This window comes from Mesocricetus auratus, unplaced genomic scaffold, assembly GCF_017639785.1.
Source record: "Mesocricetus auratus isolate SY011 unplaced genomic scaffold, BCM_Maur_2.0 Super-Scaffold_100004, whole genome shotgun sequence".
NCBI lineage: Eukaryota > Metazoa > Chordata > Mammalia > Rodentia > Cricetidae > Mesocricetus > Mesocricetus auratus.
The window spans coordinates 83,423,239-83,444,754 of NW_024429189.1; positions in this window are offsets into that span (position 1 = coordinate 83,423,239).

A 21,516-nucleotide genomic window follows, 5' to 3' on the forward strand; every position below is an offset into this window, starting at 1 on the left:
GGTCCATCTTATGATGCAAAATTCATTCTATGCAACTTAAAGAGTCCTCAGCTCAAGTAATATTAAGTGGTAATTTTCACTAGAACTAGTGGCAACCTCTTAACTGGGAGCACTTGTAAAATATAAATACATATATGCATGCATACATACATACATGCATGCATGCATACATACATACATAAATGCTCCTATGCATTCAATATACAATAGCTTTAAAAAACATTGGAATCATGGGATCAAAAGGAGAAATCAGACCAAAACAAGACCAAAATCTGGCAGTGCAGACATGGAGTTCTTCATTTCCCTGTCCAGAACCCTAAGCATATGGTGACATCATGTGGTGTCAATAGGATTGGTCAGCCCTGCCAAATGCAGCAAACATGGCCTCTGTTGATCTGCTGCTTTCTATGGTGGATGTTTCAGCCTCTGCGAAGCTCCAACAACCTGAGGTAGCCATGGCAACTTTGTCTTCATCTTCACAGATTCACAAGGAATATGCTTGAGGGCTCCATACAAAGTGTCTAGCTGTGCTATGCACTGCTTGTCTACACAGAATTCCTTGGTTTTTTTCTTGGAACCTTAGCATAAGCCTCCATGAACCCCTAATTCTAGCATTCAGCATGGCTGCAAAGTCAATACTGTGTGGGCAGCACCAGACTTTTTCTGCCAGCTCCAGTTGTAACACTGTTGGGTAGGACAACACTGTTGCTGAGTCTCTAGTTTCCCAGGCAGCCCTGTTTCTGTTGGAGCAGAGAGCCCACGATGTTTGTGATCTAAGGCACTCTCCTTTAAAAGAAAATTTTTCAATGGGAGTTGAATTTTTTAGACCTAGAGCCTTTCATGAGTGGGTCTGGCCCTCAAGGCACCTTTCCTAATCCCAATGCCAAGTTCCAGGTTTCCCGGAAGTAGCACACCTGCCTTGTCCACAGCTTTAATGGGTTGATGTTCCTTTCCTTGATGAAGCATACATTTGTTACATCTTCCTGCTTTAGCTTCTTAGTATACATCTGGTTGAAAGTACTGAACAATAACCATTCCACCTCCTGAACTCATATGCCGTCTTGAAATGTCCTGTGTCTAATAAATTTAGTCCATTTCTCTCGCATTCAGCCTCACTCGGATTTTCAGAACATGAGAAAAAAAATGCATCCTTTTTTTCCCAGGAGGTAGCATGAATGCTTTCTAATCCAATTCCTTTGCACCCATCTGAAACTTCATGATCTGGGTCTTCATTGTCCACATTGCTATCAGCATTCTGATCTCCCAAATTTCCACCATAATGACCCATTAGCCTCTACTCACAGTGTCCTGGGCCTTTCCTAGCCAATAGTTAAACTTTCCCATATTCTTCCTGCAAACTGGCTAAAGAGGCCTGTGAGCCAACCACATGGTCAAATTTACCACAGCAGCAATGCCACCTCTAATCAGTTAATTCTCTTGTCACCATAACAAAATACCTGACAAAATCAAGTTAAGGGAAGAAGTTTTTTTTAGGGGAGGGAGGGGGGAGTTGTTCCTCTCAGGGCATTTCAGTCCATCATGAGGGAGATCACAACACCCCCTGCCCATAGCAACAGGAGCTTGTTCCTGCTGTCTTTTCTCTCGATGACAGAAAGAACTGGATTGGAGCCAGGACTGGGCTGTACCTTAAAGGCCTCCCTCTAACAACCAAACTTCCTCTGGCGTTTCTGTAGCAATCTACAATAATGCCAGCCACTGGGGAATGGGTTTTTTGACACATAAGCCTGTATGAGACACTTCAAGTTCTAATCACTACTGTCCCTAAGCAGCGAGACTAAACCCACATAACTGAGTCATTGGCATCTACATGGAGTAGATGAAACACAAACCCAACTAGAGACACCCCAATATAAATGGGTAAAAGTAAACCTATTTCAGTAAGTTTATGGATGACACATTCATATCTACTCACTGTCTGTAAACATTTTAAAAAATGAATCTTTTTACTGATATTTGCTAGAAGAAATATGTATTGGTGTAAGTATTCCTGTTGCCCTAGTCTAAGAAAGCTTGATGAAGATGTTGCTATAGGAACGCTGCTTTTAAGTAGGAACTCTGGAAATGACCAAAAATAAAAGGTCAGCACAGAAAACTTAGTTAGGAACACACGCATAGACACAAAATAAATATTTTAATGAGATTTTCAAAACATGCAAATTTTGTCTCTTCTTTAGAAAAACATTTCAAGATGATGACTAAGCTATAATGTGACATACTGACATTATCTAATGGGGCAAAAAAATTACTCAATGAAAAGTTTTTAAATTTCATAACTTTAGTTTTTAAATGGCAAAAGATAAAAGCCCCATTCATTAAAGGAGAGTATTTTCTTTAAGGTGATAAGAAATTTCTGGTTAAAGATTTATCTCTACAGTATAATATTATTAAAGGTAACTTTTGAATGCATAGTAGACTAAACTTTAAAAATCTGTGTATGTCAGGTATGTGTGCATAAATACAGACTTGTGTGCATAAATATGTTTGGAGACTCACAAACAGGGTGTGTGTGTGTGTGTGTCTTTGTGTGTGTGTGTGTCTTGTGTGTGTATGTCAGAGAGAGAGAGAGAGAGAGAGAGAGAGAGAGAGAGAGAGAGAGAGAATATATAATGAGAAAACACAGTTGCTTAGGGATATATTCAAACCAGGAGACAAACAGATAAATCTCTCCTGCAAAAATTATGTGTTAGTCTTTTCCCTAAATGCATATTCAATAAAGAAAATGTGTGATTAAGTACGATATATTTATTAACAGTTCTAAGATTGTTCCAGGTCTATAAATGTTCTCTCTGTGCCAAAGCACTTTGTACTTGATCACCACACACTACTTTTTAGTTAAGCAGTTACACTTTGTGAGATGCAGGCCCAGGCCTGTGCTTAGCAATAACTGTCAGCCACTTGGGGTCTCCTCAGTTGCTGGCTCAATCTCTTTCAACAAAATAAAAGAAGTGAAGGACATTGTTGAGAATTATGAAGCAACCAGTTATATTTAAATATATTAAATGCTTTTAAATTTAAAATTGCAATGTGCAACCATATAGTCTTCTAAAATTCATTATGAATTGGAATGTGGTGACAGCTTTAACAACCACCATAACTTCAAAATCACAGTGAACCTAAGTGAACTTTTGAGAGATTTGCAATAGTGTTGTGGGATGCTTTACTATTTTGGCTTTTTGAAAGGCCCACCACTCAGTTCCCAAATAAATCACACAGAGTCTTATTGTTACTCAGGAATGTCCGGCCTTAGCTTGGTTTGTTTCTTGCCAGCTTCTTATCTTTAATTATCCTGACTACCGTTAGCTCTGGGCTTTTTCCTTTTCTTACTTCTTTAATCTTACTTTGACTCTTACTCCATGGCTGACTGGCTGGCTGGGTGGCCGGCCCCGAATGGCCTTCTCCCCTTGTTATCATGTTCCTCTTCCTTCTCCTAGTTTTTCCTTCTAGCTGCCTACCAGCCCCACCTATCCCTGCTCCTGCCTCACTATTGGCCATTCAGCTCTTTATTAGACCATCAGGTGTTTTAGACAGGCAAAGAATCACTGCTTCACAGAGCTAAACAAATGCAACGTAAACAAAAGTTACTACCTTAAAATAATATTCCCCAGCATAATAGGCTGCAAAAATTAAATAAATAACTGTGATTTCTATTGGTGAATAATTCGCAGATATTGTTAAAACTAGCACAGCCTTTTTCTTATTCCTAAATCAAAGAAACCTTACATTTTAGAGAGAGATTAGTGAAAAATGTAATTTTTTCCATCCATGCTGATGCAGTTTTAGAGTACAGATACACAGGTCTTCTACAATATGAGCAATAATGACAATAATTACTTACTTTGGGGAAGAAAATATGCCTACAGTTCCCTCTGGAGTCACTAACGCCTTATATATAATCTTTACAATGCCAAAATTCTAAGGAGAGAAACAAAGCTGAATATTAGGCATTTTAAAATCACTTGTGGGACTGTCAGGGTACAAAGTTGCTTGTAGACCTCGTGACATGGGGGAAAACTACTAGAGAACTTAACAATAAAGATAAAGAATTGGATTAAATACGTATACATCTTTTAATGGCATACAGAAAGCCTAAGCTCTGTGTTATAAGATTGTCTTAAGATTTCAAACAGAGAGGTGCTCCCTTGCTACTGTTTCCAATTGCTCTCTCTGGACTGTCTTCAGAGTTCATGGCACACACAAAAAACAATTATGAACATTTAGTAATGCCAAAAATTGCACCATGAGTGTGGTAAGGTGACTCAGTAGATTAAGACACCTGAATATGATCCCCCAAGACCCACATGAGAACCAATTCCTAGAACTTGTCCTCTGATCTCCACACATGCACTTGGAATGGGCATACACACACACACACACACACATACACACACACACACATAAAATGTAGTAAATCACAGCTGTAATGAGATCTAGATTAATTACATAATTGGGAGGGAAGTCGGAGAGAGGCAGGAAGAGAAAACTGCCCTTGGATCTCCTACTTTTCTAGAACAGTCTTTAAGATGCTCCTCAGTAGGTGTGCTTTCCTGCTTATCCAGCATGTTCCAACTAGCATGAACTATAGTGCTAGACAAAGACAGAGCTTGAAAACGCTAGAATATAACAAATATCAAATAGGATAGAGGGAAAGCGTCTGATAACAACTTGGCTTGAGGAAAGATGGAGAATCAGGTTAGTGGAGGTAGGAAGTGAAACTGAGGGTGAGAGGAAAAGTGTCTGCCACAAAACAAATGCTTCCCATTGAGCAAACATTAGAGGTCACCATCTTCTAGACAGGCTTTGAAGCTTTATCACGACTTCTAAACTAAATTGTAGAGTGAAGTGGGTAATTCAGCCCTGCTCACTTCTCCTATAATATGTTTCATCAAAATGCTAATGTAATATAAAACATACCATCTGTATTGTGTGTTTGTGCAAAGCTATCCCCCAAGTATCTTCAAGTCTTATATGAAAAAGTGGGGCAACCAGTCACATTTGCATGTCCACACTTAGCCCTATGACAAGCCCATACCTGATACAGTGATATTCATCTTAGCTGATAAATCTCCTTTGCAAGGGAATAATGCAACAGGAGAGGACTGAAGGGAGCCCTAGAGGGTACAGAGTCACTTTGGTAACTACTACCAATGAAGAAAGACAGATAACCATCCTCCTCTTCACTCTGTCACTTTGCATGGCCTCCCTCCACCTAGTGCTCTGTCCACTTGCTAACCCTTACAGTAGAACACAGACTACTAAACTAACAGGTTGTACAAGAATTGAGTAATTAAGGGTTTTATCTTGCCCTGATGTAATGCTTCCATACAATGAATTCTCGATAGAGAAGGTGATTTATTTTAAGTGATTAAATTGTTTTTAAAAAGGGGGTCTCTAAATTCAAAGATTAACATTTATATTACATTCAGAGGTTTTTTTCCCCTGATATAACAGTCTTAGCCATGTTGACCTGTGTCTGTGGAGCATTTTCATGATTAATGATTGATGTGTGGGTGGTACCACCTCTGGACAGGTAATCTGTGTTTATAAGAAACCATAGGGAGCAAGCCAATGAGCAGTATTCCTCCATGTTCTCTGCTTCAGTTCCTGCATCCAGGTTCCTGCGATGATTTGTTTTCATGATGGACAATAAGTTGTAAGCTGTAATAACCTTTTTCCTCCCCAAGTTGCTTTTGGTCAGTGTTTGTCACAGCAACAGAAAAGAAACTATGATACATGTACACCGCCATTTTTCTCACCCCAGAGACTCATATCAAGTGTGAAAGGCCTCAAAGACACCAGAGAAATCAGCATGCAGGCCATACATAGCCTGAAGAAGATGGAGCCTAGAACCCACCTCCAATATGGAGGAAATCCAAGGCTTGCTAAAGCTATTGCCTTTTGTGAACACGATTAAAGGCTATGGTAGGAGCAGCCTGTACTCCCAGAGTCTGTGAACCAAAGGAGCCAAATGTCCCTTTGAGTCAGAAAGAAAGGCAAGGTAAATAGCAGGGCCTGTTTTTCTATTGAAGAGCATCTTTGTGGCCCAATAAAAAGAATCAGGACCCAAGGTGTGTCAGAAGGTCATCTTCTTGGTAAGGGTATAATGCAACAGTGGGGGTATCTCAAAACAGCCAACCTAATATTTCACATGTCAGAAGGTTACAAAGTCATATTGGTAACCACCACTAATAAAGAAATATTTTAGCCATTCTCCCCCAAATCTACCACTTGACCCTGACTTACAATGATGGGAAAATAACTCTTCTCCTCCACCCCACAGTACAGATGTCTGGGGCTCAGTCAAGCTAGAAGTTATGGATAAATATCAGAAGAGAATCTAAGTTGAACAGAAAATTGGTTATTTGGCATCCCTGATACCAGGCATGTGATGTGTATGAGCACTTCCTATGCATCGTGCCCTTTAACAGCAGCATCCTGTTTCCATGTATGCCCACTATGTAGTGGATGTGTCTGGCCACACAGTGTAAAGCTGAGGAGCTCTGGCATAAGATGTCAAAGAGATTTGATCTCTAGCAAGTAACTGAACCTCCCTTTAAAAAACTCATTTTATTCATGTGCATTAAGAGACTAATAGTAGCATGACTCAACCAGGTTGCTATGGGAAATGTACACGTGGTACATGGGAAGCAGAGAAGATTTTTTATTTATCTAATATTTATTCAAAGTTGTGGGCTGCTGAGACAAAGTACCCACAACAACGTGCGACAGAAAAATAAAAATTCATTGTCTTGCATCTGAAGTTCAGAAATCTGAGAATTAGATATTGGCAGGACCATATTCCTCTGAGCTAAGATACTAAAGAATTTGTCCCAGGTCCTTCTTTGGGCTTTTTATTGTCCCTAAGCAGGGCACAGTATTACGTCTTTGTAAGCTATTTTCCCATGGTCCCAATATGTCTTCACTTGTGTGTGTGTGTGTGTGTGTGTGTGTGTGTGTTATTGAACCAAGAGTCCTCTTCACTATCCTGTACTCTACTCTAGTGTGAGCTCATCTTACTGTATCACCTATTTAACAACCCTATTTCCAGACAAAGTTACATTTTGAAGTACTGGGAATTCTGACTTTATTAAACGAATTTGAATGATACATAGTTTAACCTACAACACCTAATTTATGCCTAACACCTCTGGAAGTGACAGGGCAGCTTGAGCAAACTGTACTTAGGATGTTTGTGGTCTTAGTGAGGAAATCACACAATAAATGGACAAACTATTTGATGTAGAGATCAAAGACCTTCAAAGAAGTGTAACAATGGATTAGATCTATAATCCTCAAATATTTTGGTCTCATGATTCCTCATGGTCCCCAAAGAGCTTTTGTTTGGGGGTCCACATAACTACCAGTAGGCATCATTTTTTAAATTGTAAAATTTTTCAAATTAAAAAATTGGCAACACATTTAATGATTCACGTGAAAATATTAAGATTAGCATCTATAGATATATACTTACAAAAATATAGAAATGTTTTGTCAACACTCAAACAACATAATTTTTAATAACATGACAGTATGCCAGTTCCAGTGGTCATTCAATATCGTACCTAGTGGCCAACAGATCAGTAGATGGCTCAGTGGGTAAAGGAACTTGTCTCTAAGCCTGATGGCCTGAGTTTATCCATGAGACCCACAAGGTGGAGAAAACTGATATCTTCAAGTTGTGCCCCATTTGTGAAACACACACACACACACAGTTAGTGTATAAAGTATAAGTCTGATGACCTGAGTTTTATCCATGAGACCTACAAGATGCAGAAAACTGACATCAACAAGTGCTCCATTTATGTACACACTCGCATTCTCTCTCTCTCTCTCTCTCTCTCTCTCTCTCTCTCTCTCTCACACACACACACACTATATCAATGTAAAATTATAATAAATAAAGAGAGATTATGAGTTATTTATGACATGTTCACATGTGACTTTCTTTTATAATGGAAAATCATGCTTAATCAAACCAATAGCAAAATATCTAAGAACCACATATAGATTGAGAGATAATTCCCACAAAATCATCTGGGAAACTTTAAACTTTTGAAGAATACATGTCAATCCCCAGTCCCCAAAACCAGTGTTTGAACACGAGTTCTACTAACTAGCCAAGCTATAGTATTCATGAATAGTAAAAACCAAAGTACACAAATATGATATATTTGACTCAAGCCAGAGTTGAGTACATGTTCTCTAAATGAAAATAAACTCAACAAACATAGATTATAAATTCATCCTCCTTCCCAATATGCTCAGAGGCCTCAGCCTGAGCTTGTACTCTTCATTATGAGCCAACATGAATATGAGTGAGAATATGCACATTATAATAATATCACCTCTACAGGAATGGCCAAGCGATATGAGAAAGAAAATCAGCTCTTGATACTTTGGAAAACTCCCAAAATTCTGTCCTGCAGAAAGGTTCCAGTGACAAATGACATTGTTCCCTACAAGACTGAATTAGAGTGTACCCTCAAATGTTAATATATTCAGAGTTTTCCTCTGCCCTTGGAAGCCAAATATTCACAACAGTCATAAAATCTGCATTGTCCTTACCTCCTTGGGTTTCTGAGGCCATCGTAACAAACTACAAAATTAAAGAAAAGAACATCTCCTGAAGGAAAGTTATAGTCTTAAGAAAATGTAAGATTCGGCTAAACATCACGGATAATGCATTCATACCTAACAGCTGTGTTGTGGTTCACAAATTTACAGGACTTTTCCACTTTTTCCCTGATTTGATTATTGTGGCATTTTACATAACCATCACTCCTTTTTTTTTCTATTTCTGTAAAGGAACTGGAAACTATGGGAGGTTGAGCCATTCAGTGCCGGTTAGTGGTACAGCTAAACTCGGATCTTTTCAGGAAATCCTCAGTCCTTGCTGTTCAGCCTTTGCCTATGAGTGGGGATGTGTCAGTGTTTCTTAAGCCTTCCAGACAAAATAAATACAACATATGCTTTTAAATTTTGCCTACACATTATTCCACTTAGAAGTCAGCAAAGTTGAATTTGTTCACTGCAACAGTACTTTGTCAGCAAAGATAATCAGCAGTGTTCTATTCTTTATTTTTCACTAACAACGTCTTGATTGCACAGGAAAACCAGCTTGGGGCAGATTTCTCAAGTGGGAGATAGACCTTTGAAGCTCTTTGTGTTCACAAGATCAACTCTGCAGCAAAGCAGAAGGCAAAACTGAAAACTCTGTCGTCTACACATGGAGTTCTTCCTTGAAGCCAGTCCCAAGGCAAAGGAGGAGACTAGGGGCTAAACGAGAGAAAGAGCAGCTAACACTTCACCTGAGGTTCTGGCCTGACAGAGAAGGTAAGGATGGAAGCCCACAGGAGAGGCAAGACTTTGTCTCAAAGTGATGGATATGAATGAGACCCGGTCAGTTCCCCATTTCAAACATCTGTGGCTCTTTGCAATCAGTGAGAACAGTTGCGATAGTCTCTGCAGCTGTTCTCGTGCAGAGGTTAAGGGGAAACGGCACCCAGAGAAAGAAGGTGGAAGGGACCCCTCTTTTTTTATCATTCCCCCAATAGCAGTCCGTTTCCAGAAACTAAAACACGTGAAGGTAAGATAGAATAAGAGAGCAGGGGCAACTGAAAGGCCGATGCTTTTGGAGAGATGGGCAGGGTTTTTGTAGCAGGTGTGTTTATCATATTGAAAGCACAGTCTAATTGAATAAAAAGAGTTTTTAAAATAGTGAGCCATTAATTAGGCAGCATGGAGTAAAGCATGGCGTTCAGTAATGTACGAGGCTTTTGGGAGCCTCGGCAAGCACTTATCGATTCTGTCAGGGTGCCAGAGGAACCAGGAGCCCAACGTTCACCCCTTCTGGAAGCTACCTGATTCATTTGGAAGTGGCTTCCCTGCATAGCCTCTGTTCAAATCACTCCATAATTACCCTGGCAGTGTGAGCTGCGAACTTGGCGGGCTCCGGGAGATATCAGATGTTTTTCTCATGCTTGCTGAACCTCTCTTAGACAAATTTTGCATTGTTTTTTGTGTCAGCTTTATCGCGGAACATCATGTTGCCATCTGGGAAGAAAAACAACATGGTAGGGAAGCAGCTGGTGAATGGCAGTGGCCAAATAAACATTGGCAGGCACCGGCCATTAGGTGAGATAAGAGGGATGAGCAGCAGCCAGCCCCAGCGCTCCCTCACCGCTGGAGCATCGGTCACTGTCCCCTTCTTGCTTATCTTCACTCAGATTCACGGAAATTTTTCACCCAGAAGCCCAGGATGTGTCAGGTGCAAGGCCCTTCCCTTCTCTACCCTGGAAGTGCAAGATAGGCAGGCTGCCTGCCAGCTTAGATTCTCTTCTGCATCGGGCAATGGCTTTCCGAACCAAAAGGACCACCGGCGATGCCTTCACAGGACTGTCCCCCAAAGAATGGAGGCAACTCGTAGCCTCACCCTGCCCTTCAAAGAATGCGGTGACACTTTTTTTGCTCAGACACAGGCTTTGTCACCGGTGTCAGCAGCTTTTCACGTGGCTAGGTCTCTTTAGAATTATGTAGGGGAAACAAACTACTATGCGCTTGTTTTTAGTAGCAAGGCAGAGGGGAAAGCTTAAAACCAGGTTAGTAAAATTTCTCCCCGAGCTTTCTTGTTTTGGAGAATTTTCTTCCATTTTAACTTTTCTTTTAAATTTTATTATTAATGTGTCTGTGTGGGTATGCCTGTTTCTGTGGATTTCTGTTTCAGTGTGTGTATTTGCATCTGTGTCTGTGTGTTTTTCTCTACATATGTATGTATGTATGCATGTATGTGTCCATGTGTTTGTGTGAATATGTATCTATGTGCTTTTCTGTGTGTATTTGTCTGTGTCTGCATGTTTCTGTGTGTGTGTGTGTGTGTGTGTGTATGTGTGTGTGTGTGTGTAGGTCTGTATATATGATGCCCAAATGCCAAGGGACAGACCAAATTAGAGCCCACCAGTAACTCTTCCTAAAACTTCATGAGAACAAAATCTCTGAAAAAGAAAATCCCTGCTACTGAATCAATTTTCATCTATATATTTATGATGAAAGAGGAACAAGAAAAATGTTGAAGAAAACCTAAGAGAGATTAAATGATAATGAGAATTTCTTAAAAGTCTGTTTAGACTCATCTCAATATTATTCATCTAAAAGGTCAGTTATTCTAGATGTTTCCATAAGGAACATAATTTGTGTGCAGCCACATTCTTTTGCCAATATACTTTTCATTCTTCTGATATCTGTCAGGTAAGTGCTGTCACTCCTTGACTTGATCTCTAATGACACCGAGTTCATCTCTTCTACTGCTGCTAATTTAGAAGCTGGGGACACATGCTATTTCAGTTCTTAATACTGAACCTGTAAATTAAATAACACTTATACATAATATATAGTATGTTATATATTATATAATATATTACATGTCATAATTACATAACATATAATAGATGTTACATATTATATAAATCAGGTATTGTATATAATATATATGACTTATATATAAATTAAATAACTGGCCAACAGACCAGTTGTGATTAGACTTTGTAAGTAGCTTTGTCCTTGTGCAGGGAAATATTTTATAAAAGAAAACATTTGTTGGCATAAGGAAGACACATCCTCCTCTTCGCTGCCTGAGGATTTGCTGTGTATAGAAATACCAGACAGTCTCCACTATATGCAGAGAATGTGAGACTTGGCCTCAGCCCACCTATGAGGAGACTGAAGTCTAGGACTGGAAGGTAACTAACACTCCAAGGATCAAAAGCTCAGACACTCAGAGCATGACTATGTGGCCTGTGGCTTGCAGCCCATTGCTGTGAAGCCAGGTGATCAGCAACTCTTCCCCAGTGGCAACCTATAACCACATGACCCTGGAATCAGTGAGCACAGGAAGGCTTCCTAGAAAAGCCTGGAAATAAATAAGACAAACTCGGTGAAGGTAGTTTTATTTATTTTTACAAAAATACAGTAAACAGATCAGCACAACTGAGGAGGAGTCCCCGCACATCCACGAAGGAGGACTCAGAGGGAGCACTTGGAATTTTGCAGAAGGCCTTAGGGAAAAGAGGTTAAAATCAGACTTCAAATGCTGGCCAGTGTGGTATGAATCAATTTGTAAACGATGGATGTTCCCATTGGCTGGCTTCCAGGGAAACTACAGTCAGGAAACAGCTTCCCTGAGATGAATAAGCCAGTGCCTTCCTGTGAAGGGTAATGGCCTCACCTCTCAGTGGGGCTCAGATGACAGACTACAACAAGGTGACAGGAGTAATATGAACATCCCATGATAAATTAGAACCTACTATCGCAGGGATATTTTTTCACCCTCAAAGAGAAGATCGTGTCACTTAACAGGATCAATGAGTAGGGGAACAAATCCCAAGGCCACTGAGGCCCACCCAGACCAGTAGCATCTGAAGTGTTGAGACCAGGTTATGGTGACACAAGGTCAGATTGGTCAGATCTAACAAAAAATGCCAACCAGGTCCCAGAAAGAAAGGAAATTTCAAGGACTCAGTCAAATGTTTAACTACAGGAAAAGACCAGAAACTAGTTAATTTATAAACAATAGAAATGTATTCCTCACAGCTCTCTGAACATTATAAATCTAAGAACTAGACATTAACAGGGTCAGTATCTGGTGAGGGCAGATGTCTGCCTCCAAGACAGCGTCTCAAAGCTGTGTCCTCTAAATGGGGAAGAATACTGTAGTCACACATGGCAAGGGGGATGTAAAGGTAAAATAGAAGTTTAGCTGGTTCTCCCTAGTCCTTGCTACAAAGTCAGCATGCCAGTGAACTGTGAAGGCCATAGGAACCATCTAAATATTAAAGGCAATTCTTTCTGACCTCTAAATGGAATACTGTCATTTGATGCCAAGGACCTTAGATTGTCAAAGTAGGAGTTTAAACATTGGGGGGAAGTTTGGTGCAAAGAAAAAATATTCTATTTAACAGTGAACTTGAGGAGTAGAATATAGTATTTTACTTTTACTGGAATCCCCAGGGCTAAGTATATGACCCAGTGTTGTGGAATATTTGTGCACACTGTGTGAAAATGTATTGCTGTGATTGTTTTATTAAAGAGTTGAATGGCCAATAGCTAGGCATGAAATAATAGCTGAGACTTCTGGGAAGAGAGAAAATTCTGGGAAGAAGAAAGGTTTTATGTCTAGGAAGGCATAAAGCAAGTCAGACATACAGTGCAGAAGAAAGGTACATGAGTCACGTGATAGAAGGTAGATTAATAGAAGGAGGTTGATTTGAGTTATAAGAGCATGTTGAGTAAAAGTCTAAGCTAAGGCCAAGCTTTCATAGTTAATAATAAGTCTCCATGTAGTTATTTGAGGGTTATCAGTCCAAAGATAATCCAACAGGAAAGCTTGCTACAGCCCAGTGCTCATTAAGAGTTCAGTAAACATTTGATGAATAAACAGAAGTATGGCATCCTTCTAAGAATTTGGAAACTGTAACAGAGACATAACTATCATTAAAAGAGCTGAGAACATAGCTCAGTTGGTAAAGCATTTTTAAAGATGGGATTGGAAAAGTTGGTGTATTCTTGTTTCCTATTAGAAAAACAACACAACAACAAAAATTTGAATTCTTGTGTCTAGGAATCATATCTAAGCCTCAAGAATGAAGATGGAAACTTACCATTCATATACGTGCATAATATATTCTGGCCATACTTATCATTTACCCTCTTTCATCCTCTATTCACCCCTAACACCTTTCTTCCCACCAAGGCCCCATACCATTTTTATGTCTTTTTGTTTTGCCTTTGCTTTTGCTTTGTGACCCACTATGTTTAAGTGGGGTGGCTCACATTAACATGAGTGTGAAGCTATCCAATGGAGCATGAAGACAATGACTTCCTTTCCACCCAGAAGCTCTTTACTTGCATTACCTTGGCTGAGCAGGACTCCTTGAGTCCCTGCTCCCATCTATGAGTGAATGTGTGTTAGCTCAGTCTTATGCAAGCCCTACACAGGCAACTGCAGCTGATATGAGATAATGAGTGCCACTGCTATGTCAACCCCCTCTGAAGTGATTCACAGCTGTCCTTCCAATTAGCCAGCTCTTACATTCTTCTCATCCCTTCTTCTACAATGTTCCCAGAGACTTGAAGGAGGTGACATAGGTGATCCACCTAAGGCTTACCACTGAACCATCGTTTGTTCTCAGCACCTTGATCAGCCAGGAATCTCTGCATCAACCACTGTTTGCTGCATGCACAGAGAACCGGTTTTGATCAAGGCAAAGGACAGAACTAGTCTTTGAATATAAACACTAATATTCAGCAGGAAATCTGAGAACATGTCTATTTAGCAAAACAGGTAGTGCATTCACTGTGACCTCCTCTGTTACAAACCTTTCCAAGTCCACAATACCAGACATGAACCCTGTCCTGTGGAACAGTCCTCAGATACAATCAGAAATCATTTGGTTACCCCTATAACAATCATGCTCCCTGTTGAAGTAGTAAGACCCTTAAGGGCAGATGGGCAGCTCATTTTCCAGTAGACAATGTATTGGGTCACCATAAATGGCTACCTGACATAAGAAAGAAAGAGTCAGAAAGTGTTCTGACTCCACCATTTGATGTGATATGGATGTGTGATTTTCCAGGGTCAGTTGGCACTTCTACGTATATTATCGGCTAGGCAGGCTAACCATCCAGATGAAAGAAAATTTCTGAATAGGAAATATAAAGATTTTTTCACATGAGGAAATATATCATGGATAGGAAAGGTTTTGGAAGAACTTCAGAAGAGCTTGCCCAGGAATAAGCCAAAAAGTATCAGCCTGCTACACAGAGGGCATTCATGGTGGCCTCAATGAACCAAATGGGAGTTGGGCCTCACCATAGGCAGTCAAACAGTGAAGCATTTGCTCTTGTTCATCCATGAGAGAAAAACTGTCAAGAAGATTGGGGATACAGAAGTCTATTCATCATGGGAAGAAGAGGAAAATAATTTGAAACAACACAAGATTTTTGTAATAACTGAAAGTCACTAGAACTTTCTACAATCAAGTCAGCATATTATTAATATATCTGCTAATATCTGTATATAATTAATTACTATGACACCTAATTGTATTGTCATATATTAATAAATAGTAACTGGAAGTCTATGCTGAATTGAAACTCTTCAATAAATATATTTAGGTGTGTCTTTCACTACTTCCATGTTTATTTAGAATGAAGATGGACATGTTGTTATTATTTGGTGAGCTGTCCTTTTTCCCCCTTGTCTGGATAATATTTGGATTTTATGTTCAGAATATTTATGTCTGTTGAGACTCAATAAAATAACCTGAAAGAGCAACTTGAGTTTCCTCAAAGGTTTCCCTACCCTGTCTTTGCAGTGACAGAACTGACATACATCAGGGTCTTCTGTGTAGAACACCAAAAATGACTACAGGACCTTCAGCAAAGAGCAGACTGGATGTGGTGGAAATGTGGCTAAAATAAGCATTCAGAGGTGGGGCTTGGTATTCCTTGGCAATGTGACACATGAAGAGAATTTATCCTGGTAGGAGATGATGTCACCAGGGGTTGATCTATAGGTCACAATTGTTTATAACATGTGCTAATCCGTACCTATAATAACTCAATCCAAATTCTACAAAGAGGAGTTGTAGACAAGAAGTAAAGAGAGTTATTAAACTAAAGAGAATTGGAAATTCAGTAGGCACCCTAAGGAAATGAACTCAGTGTGAGAGATCATGAAAAAGAAAATAGGTAGGGATAGTTGATGGGAAGAACAGGTGTCTCCACATTATGTTACAGACTCTCAGGTAATATTAATGTCAAATGCTACCAAATGTGATGACCAGACTAGTCTAGCTCAAAAATGACAAACAAAGGAAAGGCTGGAGGGTAAAGTGTGGACTGGAACAATAAAATGTTCTCAATAAACACTTATTAATGCAAAAATGAAATGGTGACATAAAAGGACTTCTCTGAGAGAGACCATAAGCTACTCTGAAGTGCCTGCCAAGGAAAGAGATCTCATATATTACATCAACAGGAATTTGAAAAAGATAACCTAATACTTCAATATAATTTAACCTCTTTGGATAACTTGAATTTCCAGGCTAAATATGGTCTGGAAGACTCAATAATTAAGATTATACTAAATAATAATGGTTGGAAATCCAACACTGTATTTAAACTGAGCTTTTCAATGTCTTAAGTCAATTCTAAGAACTCTGGGCTTTTCTACAGCAAGAGGAGGCACCTTCTGAGTGTAGACATAGTTTTAAAACCAACACAATATCATAACTTAGTGTCACACTGAAGCATACTGTTCTACAAAGCTCATGTTTCCAACCAAGGCAAATGTTTAGGATTTGTTTTTAATATTTTCTTTATTTTGTATTCACAAATGATGAATTCTGGCTAATTTGACATGTTCTTCAAATTTTCATGTGTCCCCTAAATAAGTGAAATGGTAGCTCCACAAAGCCACAGCCACATGATGCTCAAGTCAGGTGGTTGAGATTTGTTAAAATCCAAGCTGAAGCTTTCCTGTAGCTGGTAAGGTAAGTCTAGTGACTTCTATTTCAGAGTGCTTGTGCTGAGCGATTCCTAACCACTCGCAAAGTCCTAAGGAATTTTAGATGCCTTGAAGTGAGGACTTGCACATTTTGAATGGTTTTTAAGTTCTTGTTTCTGGTCTGAGATGTAAACAGCTGAAACCAGGAACTACATTGGGGTGCCAAAGCTAGCTTAACTAGAGGTAAAACACAACTACTAAGCCAATGCTGTGCACTTTCACCCCTAAGAGTCTGGGAAATAAGCACAAACAAAATAGTCAAGGGCTTAAAATTTAGCTGTGGGAAATTTATTGCAGCTAAATAGAGAAGAAAGCAGCTGATCCCTGGGGAAGCAAGTGGGCTGTAATGCAGGATGCAATTTGGAGCAGCGGTAAAGTAATTCCCCAGTACTGTGTGCCCCAGTCACTTCAAGGAGGGCAACAGTACTCGCCACTCTGACACCTGGGGAATTCAGGGATTCCCAGCACAAAGACCCATCAGATGAAGGGCGACGTGACAGAAGGTTCAGGGAGATGGATTAGCTAATGGATGGGGGAATAAATTCTCCCAGAACACTCCCTGTTCAGACCACTGGAAATGGAGTCACCCTTCAAATAATCTGTATGCCTGTTTCTTTTTTCCATTTTCAATTTATAATAACAATAACGACCTAGACATAGGACATTTCCTGGGCCTTAATGACTGTCTGAGGTTAATGGCCCTCAACTACACCTCAGGCCATCAACCCCTCCCAGCTGGTCATTAATCTACAGGAAGTATCCTCTTCCAGGGTCATTATAGTTTCCGTATCAACTATACCTTAAAGGCTTTATGGATTCTGCAGATACAGATCTCTTGCCAATAGAGGTTATAAAACCTGTTTAGAATTCCAAAATTATCTTGAGCTTGACCTCTCAAAACCATTTTCTTCTAAGCCAAAATTGGCCTAAGAAAATATGCAATTTTTGTTTACTTATTTATATTTTGTCCAGAGAGAGTTCAATTCAATGTTACAGTGACTATGCCAAAGATCAATTAATATTGAAGGAAAATGTCAACTTTAAAGGGGAACTCCCTTTCTTCTAAAGAGTGTACCATCCAACCTTTGAGAGGAGATATCATCTGTGAAAATAGCTCCCTCCAATGATGTAAATGTTTGGACATCACATGTTACAATTAATAGATATATTTTTCTAAGTGCATCTAATCCTAAAGTCTCTTTTTTCTATTTTCACCAGAAATATTCCAGTGTATACACAAATATCAGACAAGCATTTATTTGTTTAACTACAGAATACTCTATGTAAGGGTGAACTACTACTTCCAGATGGGGTAGCAACTAAGCTTCTAACCCCACAGAAAACTGAATGGTAGTCTCTAGAGAAGCCTTGAGGATTTAGAGAGCTCAAATATAGACAAAGAAGAGAGACCAGGTAAATTCAGGAATCCCACTAAAAAGCAGGGAAGCCATAGAAACATGGGGGTTGGGCATTGTAGGTCTGTGCTGGTCAATGTTTGTCAGTTCAGCATCAGTCACCTGGAAGAAGGAACCTCAATTAGGTAACTGCCTCCATCAGCTTGGCCTGTAGACATGTGTGTGGAAGATTTATTGATTCTAACTGATATAGATGGTGCCATCCCTGAGCACGTGGGCCTGAGCTGTATACAAAAAGTTGTTGAGCAAGCCAGTAAGCAGTGTTCTCTGCTTCACTTCCTGTTCCCAGTTTCCTACCTTGGCTTCCCTCAATGACTGGCTGTTACCTGTAATCTAAATAAACATTTTTATTACCAAATTGATTCTAGTCAATATTTATCACAACAATGAAAAGCAAACTAGGACAAGGACCTTAGAGACAGTTAGAAGCACTAGGTGGGCCCCAGTTTTGGAGAAGGACAGCCGCTGGTCGGGGAAGCATCAGAGATGCATGCATGGAGACTCTGTTAAAATCCAAGTCTAGTGTAAAATTATAACTGCATTCCCAGCTCATGGGTCTAGGGCCTCAAACTGAGGAATGTAAGACACTAAGAGCACAAAATCAGAACAGGTGGGGAAGCCGCTACAGTTAACACTAGTGACTTATACAAAACAAGTATTTTCTTCTGTGTTATACAGGCTGAGTTTGAAGACCAAGATGCTGGTCAGTTAATCCAGTTCCTAGTGAGGGACCCAATGTAGTCTCAATATAGTTGATTGTGTCTTGTAAGGATTCATGCATGTAGAAGTCTAGTCCCAGTGTAGTGGTATTGGAAAGTGTGAGAACCTTGAGGGGTGGCACCTACAGGAAAGTCATTATGTCACTGGGGTCACTGCCTTCATTAAGAACCAATCCTGGACTCAGAGAGTAAGTTCTTATGACAATGGGTTATCAAAAAGTAAAGAAACATCAAGAATTTGGCCTCTTCTTAACTTAGCAACTTTCTTCCCTTTTCTTTGCAATGTTATAATGAAGCCAAAGGAGACTTGGACAGGTTCTAAAACTGTTGCTGTCATAAATAAACCTTTTTAAATATATAATTTCCCAGGTTCAAACATTTTGTTATAGCATCAGAAATATTACTAAGACCCTCTTTCTAGTTTTCAGAGTGACTCCCTCTTGCCATAGTCTTACTTGAAAAAAATTCACATATCTTTCAATTTAAAAATATTATAATTAATATGGTCGCTATAGAATTTGTTTAGAGGATCTTTTAAAAAAAATCAAATATAGAGCTACTATATTAGTCACATATGCCACTCCAGGGCACATAGTTAAAGGAATCAAAGTTAGCATATCACAGTTATACCTTCACATCTCTCTTTACTGCAATATACAGTATAGCTACAGTGAATGCATTACGTGTGTGTGTATGTATGTATGTATGCATGTATACATGTATGTATGTATATACACATATATGTATGCATGTATAGATATGTGTGTATGTATGCATGTATATAGAAAGCCCAGTCACCCAGCAGATGAGTAGATGAAGAAAATGTGGTATGTAATGGGAGCAGTGAGTATTAAAAGTATTTAACAGAACTGATAAAAAAATTTATAATAAAAAGATTCATATCTACTACCCTTCAGAAAACTCAGCTCCAAATGGGTCAAGGGCCTCAACATAAGGCCAGATAACCTGGATCTTATAGAAGAGAAGGTGGAGAATAATCTTGAACTCACTGGCATAGAAGAGACTTTCTGAAAAGAACACCATTAGCACAGGAATTAAGAGCAACCATGAATAAATGGGACCTCATGAAACAGAAAAGCTTCTGTACAACAAAGGACACTATCATTTGGGCAAAGCATTGTTGTGCCCAAATTCTGAACCCCAAAATCACCAAGAGGCCTATTTCAATGCAAAAGCAAAGAGTCTTTTATTGTAGATGTTTAACGAGCTAACCCCATTAGCTCGGGCCCTTCACCCCGCCACTATAGGGAATGGCTGGAGAAAGACCTCAAGCAACCTCAAGGCAGGGATCTTAAAGGGAATGTAAGGGGAGTGTCTAAGGGTATGAAACAGTTTCAGGATTGGTGTGCTTCCAGGTTTGGGTGACCCGCCCTGTGTTGATTGGTCAACTGGTTATTATGGCCCATAGGCCCTCCCAGGGTGGTTGCTATGCTCTACAGGTCACTGTTGTGCATTTTATTAATTATTTATAAAATGCAAGTTTGCTGGCAGCCAGGCAGGAATTATTGGTGGGCCAACCAAACTAGGAAGATAATGGAAAGAAGGACAGAATTGAAGAGGATGCCAGCCAGCTGCCAAGGAAGCAAGACATGTAGAAAATAAAGTAACAAGCATACCCAGAGTTGTAAAGCACAGCCCCGCCAGCTAACTTCTGATTGGTTCCTTGCCATGAGGAGGGCATCTGACCTTAGTGACCAGGACAGGAGTGGCAAGGTCATGCAAGCACATGTTAGCCTATAATGGCTGCTAAAATAGGGGACTGGTCACTACAGTTACAAACATCATTTTTCTTGGATTTAAGGCCCATTCCACGAGACAAAACTCACACTTCACACTGCTAAAGTGATCAAGAACCTGAGACTAGATGAGTCATGAACTCTAGTAATACTGTTATTCTGCTACAGGAAGATAGCAATAAAATGACCCAAATGCCATATTGCATCAATACTTCACTCAGTCCCCATCAGAGGAACATTTTCTTGAAGTGGATGGGAATTAACACAGAAACCCATAACTGGAAAAAGTGCAGAGAGTGAAATACTTTGGAGCACTCATTCATGAATGGGATGTCTTCATCAAACCCTTCCCCTCAAGTCCCGGAAATCTGTGCAGAAGAGGAAGTAGAAAGATTATAAGAGCCAGAGGCAATGAATTACTCCAAGCAAATAGTGTCTTCTAAACACAACAAGACTAATGAACTCATGAAGACTGTGACAGCAGGCACAAGCCTACACAGACGAAAGCCAGGCTAAACCCTCGCACTGAGAAAGAGAAGTAGACCCAAGTCTCATCCCTAACCGAGAAGCTGTTTAAAATTACCAGTCAGTAAAGGGAAAATCCATTATCTCCAATGGAGAGACACTCCACTAGGACAGGCCCTGTGCCCAGGAGTAATTGGCCAAAACAAAACAAACTCCATGTGGATTTTTTTGTGAGCTTTTTGTGTCATTTTTGGTTTGGGGATCTTTTTCTAAGTTTTTGGTTTGTTTTGGTTTTCAATTTTTGGTTTTTGAGGGTATTTTGTATGAGTGGAAGAAAGAAAAACAGGATCAAGAAATTGAATGGCTAGGGAGATGAGGGGAGCCTGGGACGAGCTGGGGGAAAGAAAAATGTAATCAAAATCTATTCTATGAAAAATTTAAATCAAGAAAAATAGCAAACAAAATAATGCTACTTTTGCATATCAATCAGGAAAGCAAGAGAAAATGAAACGTGAATTCTCCTTTAAGGAAATAATGACTCTACTCGGTGGACAGAAACAAAATGTGTGGATTCTCAGAGA